General features: G+C 38.3%; 1 pseudogene; it reads right to left on the bottom strand.

The window, feature by feature from the left end:
* Positions 1 to 621: 621 nt before the first annotated feature.
* LOC137938139 (uncharacterized) lies at positions 622 to 1464 on the bottom strand (annotated as a pseudogene).
* Positions 1465 to 9195: the final 7731 nt, after the last annotated feature.

Here is a 9195-nt window from a genome sequence, read left to right on the forward strand (position 1 = left end):
GTTTTTTTTTTTAAATTTTTTTAGGGTTCTCAGTTTTTGGGTTTTAGGGCTTTTAGGGTTTTTTAAGGTTAGGTTTTAGGGTTTAGGTTCTGGTTCTAGAATTAGGGTTTAGGGTTTGGGGTATTGAGTCCAGTTCAAACAATGCTGAGTTGCCTACACAGGCGTCCATAAGCCAACGAAACCCGACCCCCCATCACTGAGAGGTACAATTTGTAATGACTGCGAAATCATATGGGCCTCTACCAGGGATGTTCAGTGAATTTTGACTTGGTATGTGTGTTTTTGCACTGTTTAGTTTATCTACAATGAAAATAGTTTGGTTTATCTTGAAATGTTTTAGAATGTTGTTGAAAATTTTTGAAGTGATGTAGAATGATTTTGCCATGTGGAGAGGAGATTCAGGTGTTTAAATATCCACCACATGGTATTTTATTTTTTGTGGTTCGATGAGGACCATCTCGGATTTAGATTATAAATGGTTGTAAGAAGACCACAAATTGCTCGATATTATAACATTTGGATCTTCGAAGAAGACAACAAAATGCTCAATCTTTTGGCCAAACAGGTGAATATAGGGAATAGGTTGCTCAACAGGGTTTGGAAGCATGAGGTATATATGGACTATCGCCCGAACGTCCCAACCACGATACTCCAAGACTTAGCTTTCCTTGCATTCAATATTTTTTTTTTCTGAGCTTCTTCCATCCCATTGAGATCATATTCTTCCAAGAAGAAAACTTTGAGATATGGATCATATCGAAATGCCCTAATATGGGGGTTTGCTATCATAAATGCCTCTAGATGGAATCTACCATCTGCAACAAATACAACAACATCAACTGCAACACTATTGGGACATGTAGTAGATGCACTTCCGCTGAAGACAAAGGTTTAGACTGTGGAACAATGATATCAATACTAGAGTCAGCTAAAGCAGATTTAACGGCTCTCACAACTGCTGAGAATTGGATGGTCCATGCCACTGCAATCTTTTTGTCACAAAAAAAGCTTTAATTGTATTAATGATATGGTCTACCTCAATTTTTATTTCAACGAAAACATATAAAATAGGGATTTTGGTGTAATATATTGGGACTAAACAGCTATGCCCGTAATGGATCAAAAGATCCAGAAAAATCATCCACACAGCAGCATACCCCATATGTGATGTCAACTAGAATAATGCACTCATGAACAGAAGCAAAGGTTTCAAAAATGTCGAAAGGAACAAGTGAGTACATGAGGAGACCATCGATGAATTGAAGGGCGACCCTTTTGGTGCCGGAAGATAGAATTCACCATATTGATTTATGAATTTCGAAGTTATAATTTGAGGGGAGCAAGGAAACTGCAGTATTGAGCGAAGGATTGTTAAGAATCGAATCAGGGACTTGATTTCTGAAGAAACAAACGCTTAGGAGGGGGTCTCGGGTTTTTGGAGGAAAGAACAGTGTCGGGTTCCATCTGATTAGCAAGCTACGTGAAAGAGGATTTCCAAGAAAGTCACGACAGTTATCATTGGCAGACTCACCTTTTCCAGAGAAAACAATGAGAAGCGAATTGGAGCAAACAAAATACTTGAAGAGTAAAAAATACAGCATGAACCAATATGCTTTATTTACAGAACTTAGAATTCTTCTATAAGACCTTTACTTCACAAAAATTCTATAAAACCTGTCCTATGTGTGCAAAATTTGGTTTTAATGGGGAAAGGAGGAATTTTGGGTTTTAATGGGGAAAGGAAAAATTTTAGGTTTTAAAGGATGGTTTGGCATGGTGCTATATGGACAAGTTTTACTAACGTGGGAAGTTGACGAATCACATGAGGATTCCAAAGGTTGAAATCAGATAATTTGGGAAATAAGTTTAAAAAGTCAGTATTCAGGTAAATAAAAATTTGAAATCCAATATTCGAGTACAATTCCTTGAAATATAATAAAAATAATAATAATTTTCCACAAAATCCTTCTTATTACATGAGTTGCTAATTGGGTGTAATTAGATTGGACAACAACAACCTTCATGTAGAGCATATTGAGTGAGAATTTCTTAAAACCACTAAAATTTTAAATTTTGATCAATTCAATTTCTATAATTTTTTTGAGAAAATTTTACTTTTGTGCAATGGTACCCACCTATAAAGTAAAATTTAATTAATCTGTCTAATAATTACATAAAAATTTTAAAGCTACAACAATTCAAAGTAATATTTAATGAATTTCTTCTTTTGCATGTTGAAGATTAAAATATAATTTTAGTTATTGAGATTTATGTTTCAATTGCATAATTCTAAACTTTTTTCAATCTATCCTTTAACTTTTGCTCCAGAGCACAACATGGTGCTTCAATAGATGACAAAAATTCAAAATACTGGCGCTAGTACTACATCATGACTTAAAAACTATCAACTATGAAATCTCCAGCCAGCGAAATATCAAGGAAGGAAAGTAGAGTTCCATGTTTAGCAAGTATTACGTAAAAGGAAACTCTAGGGAAACAAGGATTCCAAATCAGACTAGAATAGGTAGCCTCTTTGGTTTATATATAAATCTGGTAGGACTTGCTCTCTTCTGCCTTGTAGAATTGCCGGATCATACCATCCTCCTTTAGTCCACATTTTCCATCTTTGTTGTTGAATCTTGCTCTATTCTTGCTTCTTGGGGATCGACCTACTACTCTTATATTGTTTTAATGGACGTCAGCTTGCCCGAAAACTGGTAGGGAAAAATCGTCGATGACAACAAGACAAGTAACAAGTAATCATGCACGACACAATATTTTACGTGGTTATGCAAATGGCCTACATCCATGGGAGATGTAGAAGATTTTATAGAGAAGTTGAAGAATCACAATACAGTCTGTTTCTTACAACCCGAGAGAGTCTTCTCTCTATTTCGTCTCAACGACTTTCGGCGAGACCGAAACTTCTCCCCGCTTTGTCTTCCTGGCACACACACAGGCACTGATACGAAATCTCGAAGGAGTTCCATAAACCTCTTCGTTCCAGTAAGTCCCAGACTCTGTTCTTCTGACAGCGGTGTCAAACAGCTGCACCGGTACCGGCGACGGCAATGGCAACGAACAGTTACTCCTGCTACAGCGACTACAACATTGTCGTTCTTCTCAAGTCTCTCTTTCTGCCGAGAGACTCTATTTCGTACTTTGTTTCTATTTCATAAATAGAATCAAAATCTTGTCGTACAGCACCGGCAATGGCGATGGCAGCGGCGTCGTACTGCAGCTCCGACAATGGTGATGGCAACGGCGTCAAGCCTCTAACCACTCTTTCTCCTGACCACGGCGTCGCCTGAAGGTCTCCCAAAAACCCCTATCTCTTTTTCCGTGAGCTCCTCTATCACTCTTGGTTTTTCGCCCTTACCCTGTTCAAAATCCCTGAGGGTTTTTATTTCCCAAACAGAGTCGCAGTTTCCTCCAGAGACTCTCTATGCACAACATCTCTATTTCGGCAACATAGATGAAGTCTTCATGCCGAGGGACTCTATTCGCACACCATCTCTGATTTGGTAACAGAGTCGTGTCCAGTGGACCAGGCTCCACAGTCCTCAACAATTCTCCCACTTGGAGACTGGTACACCAACTGGATCGCCCTCTTCCTCAAACATGATATCCTCCACCTCTACAACTCATTGCCCCTATCTTCATACTAGAAGACCAACTGAAGCTGCACACAACTTCAATTTCTCATAAGTAACACCCTTTGTCAATATATCAATAGGGTTCTTCCCTAGTGCAAGTTTTTTCAACTCCCATGTCTGATTCCCTAACAAGGAATCCATCTGATCCTTCATGGCCAGCTCCCACTTGCTAGAATATTCACATTGCAAGGTTTCTTCGTAACTCTGTGGTTCTCCACCATCTGTCAAAAAAATATAATTCAAAGTACGTGAGAAACGTTGTGGAGGACGATTAGTCCTTACTGATTTGCGAATTGTAGCTACAAGAGTGGACAACTCTGGATTTGACTGCAGAATAATAGGAGTGGGAGCACTAGACCCACTCTCCTCGTCACTCACATCTCTGCACTACACTGTGGCCTCTGGTAGGCCATCCAGTCTGACAAAGTCAGATTCTTGAGGAGTTGCTTTAGCAAATGTACTGGACTTGTCCTTGTACACAATCTTCTCATTAAAGATCACATTCTTACTTCTTATAATCTTCCGACTATGATACCAATTGTTAGAAAAAAATCATCGATGACAACAAGACAAGTAACAAGTAATCATGCACAAAATAATATTTTACGTGGTTCAAAAAATTGCCTACGTCCACGGTAGCTTTAGAGGATTTTATAGATCAGTTGAAGAATCACAATACAATTTGTTTCTCACACTAGAAATACAACCCGAGAGAGTCTTCTCTCTTTGTCATCTCAATGAGTTTCGGCGAGACCGAAACCTCTCCCCGCTTCATCTTCCTAGTGCACACACAGGTACCGATACAAAATCCCGAGGGAGTGCCGTAAACCTCTTTGTTCCAGTAAGTCCCAGACTTTGTTCTTCCGACAACAACATCAAACAGCAGCACCAGTAATGGCAACTGCAACAAATAGTAACTCCAGCAATGATGACGGCAACATCGTTATTCTTCTTGGGTCTCTCTTCTGCCGAGAGATTCTGTTTCATACTCTATTTCTATTTCAGAAACAGAGTCGAAGTCTTGCCCTACAACACCAGCAACGGCGACGGCAGCAGCGTCGTACAACAGCTGCGGCAGTGCCAACGACAACGGTGTCGAGCCAAGAGAGTGCCAGTTAAACTTGCCTTTTCTATACTTTTTTGCAACTTTCCAGTTTCCACCCCCACTCGCAACTCTCCACGCAATTCACGAAAGAGCACACGTGGATTGCCAACAGTGAGGAGACCTACCATTCCCGGTCGACCGCCCAAAGTACGTAATAGACGTAACTTTTTCCCACCAAAAATCTTTTCACAATGTATACTATGTGCCCTCGCCCCCTCTTTGTCTACGCAAACGAGAGATCACAAAAAATATGAAAAATTATTATTGTTCTCAATAGTGAACAAACAATGAAATGCAAGACTCTCTACGCGCAATGTCCTTGTTTTGGCAATAGAGACGAAGTCTTCCTGCGAGGGATTTTGTTCACACATCGTCTCTGTTTCGACAACAAAGTCGTGTGCAATGGACCAGGCTCCACAATCCTCAACAAAGACATCTCACTTGAAATTCTTTCACATCTGCCCAAGAAATGACAGCTCAAGTGTGAAGCTATTTTAGAGAAATAGCAGAATATGATCAAGAAAGTTAGCTTCTTTCACTGCCAAATCAATTGACATCGGTTTTGTCTATCGAAAATACTACGACTATGGCTTCATATGTGAATGTATGTTTTGTTGCTTGGACGACAAAGGAGCACTCATGCTCCAAGACTCCCTCGTCTTCCCTTCACATCACAACATCAAGAATATGGGTTCATGTAATGGGGTCATCTTCTAGTGCAAGAAAATCCACACTAATCTCAAGCTCAATTACTATCTCTACAATCTCATTACCAAGCATCTCATGAATCTTCCTCCACTTCCTCCTTTCAGAATGGCCCATGACTCCTTTGATAGTTGTTTCCCTTTTTTAGGTTTAACCCATTATTAGGTAGTTTCCCATAGATAAAAAGATAGTGAGCCTGAGTTTGGATTGTACGTTAAATGGAATTTGGACTAGAAATAAGCCTGAGTTTTATCCATCAACGGGAGTTTGGATAAACAAGATGTTCCTCCGCAAATTCCTGGAATTTTGTCTACCATGATTGAAGGTATGCATCTTGGGTTTCCGATTTTCTTTTTATGAATTTTATATTGTTTTAGAAATTCTGATTTACATTTGGAATCTTTCGTCTTGATTAAAATTCCATTATTTTTTTTTGTTAAATGTTGTCTATGTTTTTATTCTTCCATAAAAAAAATAAAAATTTACGTGTCGTTTTTGAGTACAGGAGGATGTAGACTTAAGATGAGGCCTTATAAGCCCTGCGCTTCTTCGATAGCCAGTGGTGGCACGTGCGACTGACAATACGTTGTGTGCCTAGCGAATCTCAATCACGCTGGAGCTCCCCGGCTAGACAGCGTCCAGGAGATGCAGTGATGCTTCTTAACAGCGTCCCCAGCCAAACAAGATGACTGCACTGGTGTGCCAGAGTAGGTTTCTCTTAGTGCGCTGGAGGTGCCAGCATGTTAGTGGGAACAGATGCGCCCGTGGGCAGAAAATGCCCATAGCCAGCCATCAACTGTCGTTCGGGTCTGCAGAGGGGATCATCAATGTGGGGAGACGAACGACGGGGCTCGTTGTGTGCATTGGTGTCGAATCATCAAAATTTTGTGTGCATTTTCTTCTCGACTCTAGGTTGGTCCCGTTCCTCACTTCCAGTCGCTTGGAGACCGGCATTGCGCACAATTGATTCTTGGTCGAGAGACGTTGCTTCGGTGGGTGGCAATGAACACCAGACAATATGTCGAAGCGCAACCGAGAGGAGTAGTCACAGAGCACCGAGAGAGAGACGCTGTAAAGGAAGCCTGTGTACACCGACGTGTTGTGCTCATCGGACGCACCCCGGCGACAATGGCACCAGAGGAAGGAGACGGTGGTGCGGGGATGGTGACTAGAGTCCCAAACGGACGAGACGTCTGGCTGTGAGCAGTCGAGAGCGGCGCGAGCGAATAGAGCAGAGACCCGTGTTGTGTGCGTCGGTGTTCCGTGCTCTCATTGGAGTGCAGCCAAGGCCAGGAGCACGACATCGTGCTCTCCGGTTGTCCCACACCACAGTATGCACAAGAGCACCAAACATGCTCACGGCCCATCCAAGCCCAATGTTATCGTTGGATACATTTAATTCATATATAAATAACAGGAAAAATAGAATATTTTAGTTTTCATTCTTTTTCATTTTAGCGCATATGGATTAAAAAATTGGGTATGCATATATGAATGTTTAATATGCAAGTGTTAGTTAATTTTTATCTGTATAAAAATTTATTTTGGGTTTATGCATACTTAATCTTCTATGCATATTATGATTGACCTAAATATAAGAAATTAATAATTGGCATAAATTTTAGTCAATTATTTTGATGTCATATTTTGGTTTACATTTGAATAATAAAGTAATAACCACAACATTCTTAATTATGAAAAATGTCTAGTGACATTAAGTTTAGTCACATAAAGTTAATGACATACAAATTTGTGAATATCCATGGAAATCGAATAATTTAACCTCACGTGGTAATTGTTATATTTAAGGGGTTAATTTGGATTGGATAGAAATATTTAAAAAAACTTTTTAGTCGCCTGCAACAATAGAAAATTCCTTTAGAGATAAATTTATGATGCCATTATAAAGTGATATAAATCGTTTATGTGTTATAATCTAAGCCTACTCGCATGTTGATTTATTTGTTTAAATTTATTTGCGTGGGTAAATATTCAATTTTTGGTTCCATTGCATGTTTTAGTAAGCATTGTTGTTTATTTTGTAATTCTTCAAACTTTATCTGTTCCGAATTTTGATTCCTCCAATATTATTCCTCTGAATGGTAATAATTAAGCTCTTTGTTGGTTATTTCTTCTATTAAATAGCACTGACATATATGACTCTTTCATTAGGAAAGTCATCACATTTTCTCTTGGTTGGTCATATATGACTCTTTCATATCAGCTCTTCATCTCATGTTCTATTTCTTTTTTATAAGATTAACTTATTAGACTCAAGTTGATAAAGTACTGACACATTTTAGGTTATTCAATTTGTTGTTCTTTATGAAATCCTCTGGTAATGTCATGAGTTACTTTAGCACAAATGAGGAGAACCATGCTTTTAGTTCATGTTATGAAGTTATAATTGGATATCTTATTTTTATGCTATGTTTTATTTTCTATTTGTTTTATTTGAGTAATTAAAAATATTAGGCATAGGAATTGATTCGTAAAATATTAAGAGAGAAAACAATTAATTGATTGTATAATGAGTACATTGTTTCTCTATTTATAATAGAGAAAACTCACAGAATCAAAATAAAATTAAACCTACCCATGTTCCACTTACAACTTGAATAGAACTCCTAATACAAAACAAAGTAAATCAATATTACAAAATACTGATAAAATCAATAGATTTCTTATGTAAGATTCTATCCCATGGGACTCAAATAAGACTTTGTCCTACTAATTCTTCCACCATGAGATTCCTTTACCATGAAAATCATATTAGACTCTTCCATTTTGCTTCTGCAACACTCCCCTCAAATTGGAGCTGCTAAATTTTGCATGAAAAGAAATTTTCATCTACTATCCTCCTCCTTACTTAGATGTTCTTTATTTCTAAAAAAACAAATTTACCACCACTACTTCTCAACACCTCTTCTTTTGAACTTCTCCTTCTACTTCTCTCCATTAAGTGACCCTTTCCTTTTAAAGAGGCCCCAATTGTACATAGCAAATATGAGAGAAGGAAGCATCACTCTAGCCAAACGATAAAACTTCATATTCCTTTCAAAATGGTCTATGTTTGAAAAAAGACTCCTTTCAATTTCAAAGGCAGACAAGCCCAATTTTTGTGCATGAAAAAAAGAAAGTGTATTAACTATTTTAATGGTAGCTCACAAAAATATACTACTTTGGTGAATAAAAAAACTTAACTCACTCTGACTGTTGGGTGCACTCTTGTTCTATGTAGGTAGTGGAAGTATAGCCAGTGCTCTAAAGTGATAAAAAAATACAAGAAGTTTGAAAAGAACAAAAAAAAGACCTTTGAAAATAAGGGAAACTTCTTTGCATAAAATGAAGATGGTTTACACTCGTGGGTACAAAGCCTACTTATATGCAAACTAGGGATAAGAATCCTTGTCCCTTCATCTTACATGGATCAGTATGATCTTCCCACCTAAGTACGAGAAGGGGGGAAAAAAAGAAAAAAAAAGAATGATTTTGTTTAGTTTTCCTTTATTAATGCAGTTCGCTACACTTTCGACACGGACGGTGAATGTTTTATTCTTTAATCCAACAACAACATAGCACTTCTATTTTATTTTTTATATCTCGATTTTTGCATAAGATTATAATTTATATTTTATTTTATGTAGGGAATGTGGAAAAGACCGACAGAACACGGGGGGATAGTGAAGCCGAGGAAGGGATTGGCAGGATGGAGAGGGTAACAACAAC

This window comes from Aristolochia californica, unplaced genomic scaffold (genome assembly GCF_029961685.1).
Source record: "Aristolochia californica isolate CCGP_79_NKW_82.1479 unplaced genomic scaffold, dmAriCali1.0.hap1 SCAF_8, whole genome shotgun sequence".
Taxonomy (NCBI): Eukaryota; Viridiplantae; Streptophyta; class Magnoliopsida; order Piperales; family Aristolochiaceae; genus Aristolochia; species Aristolochia californica.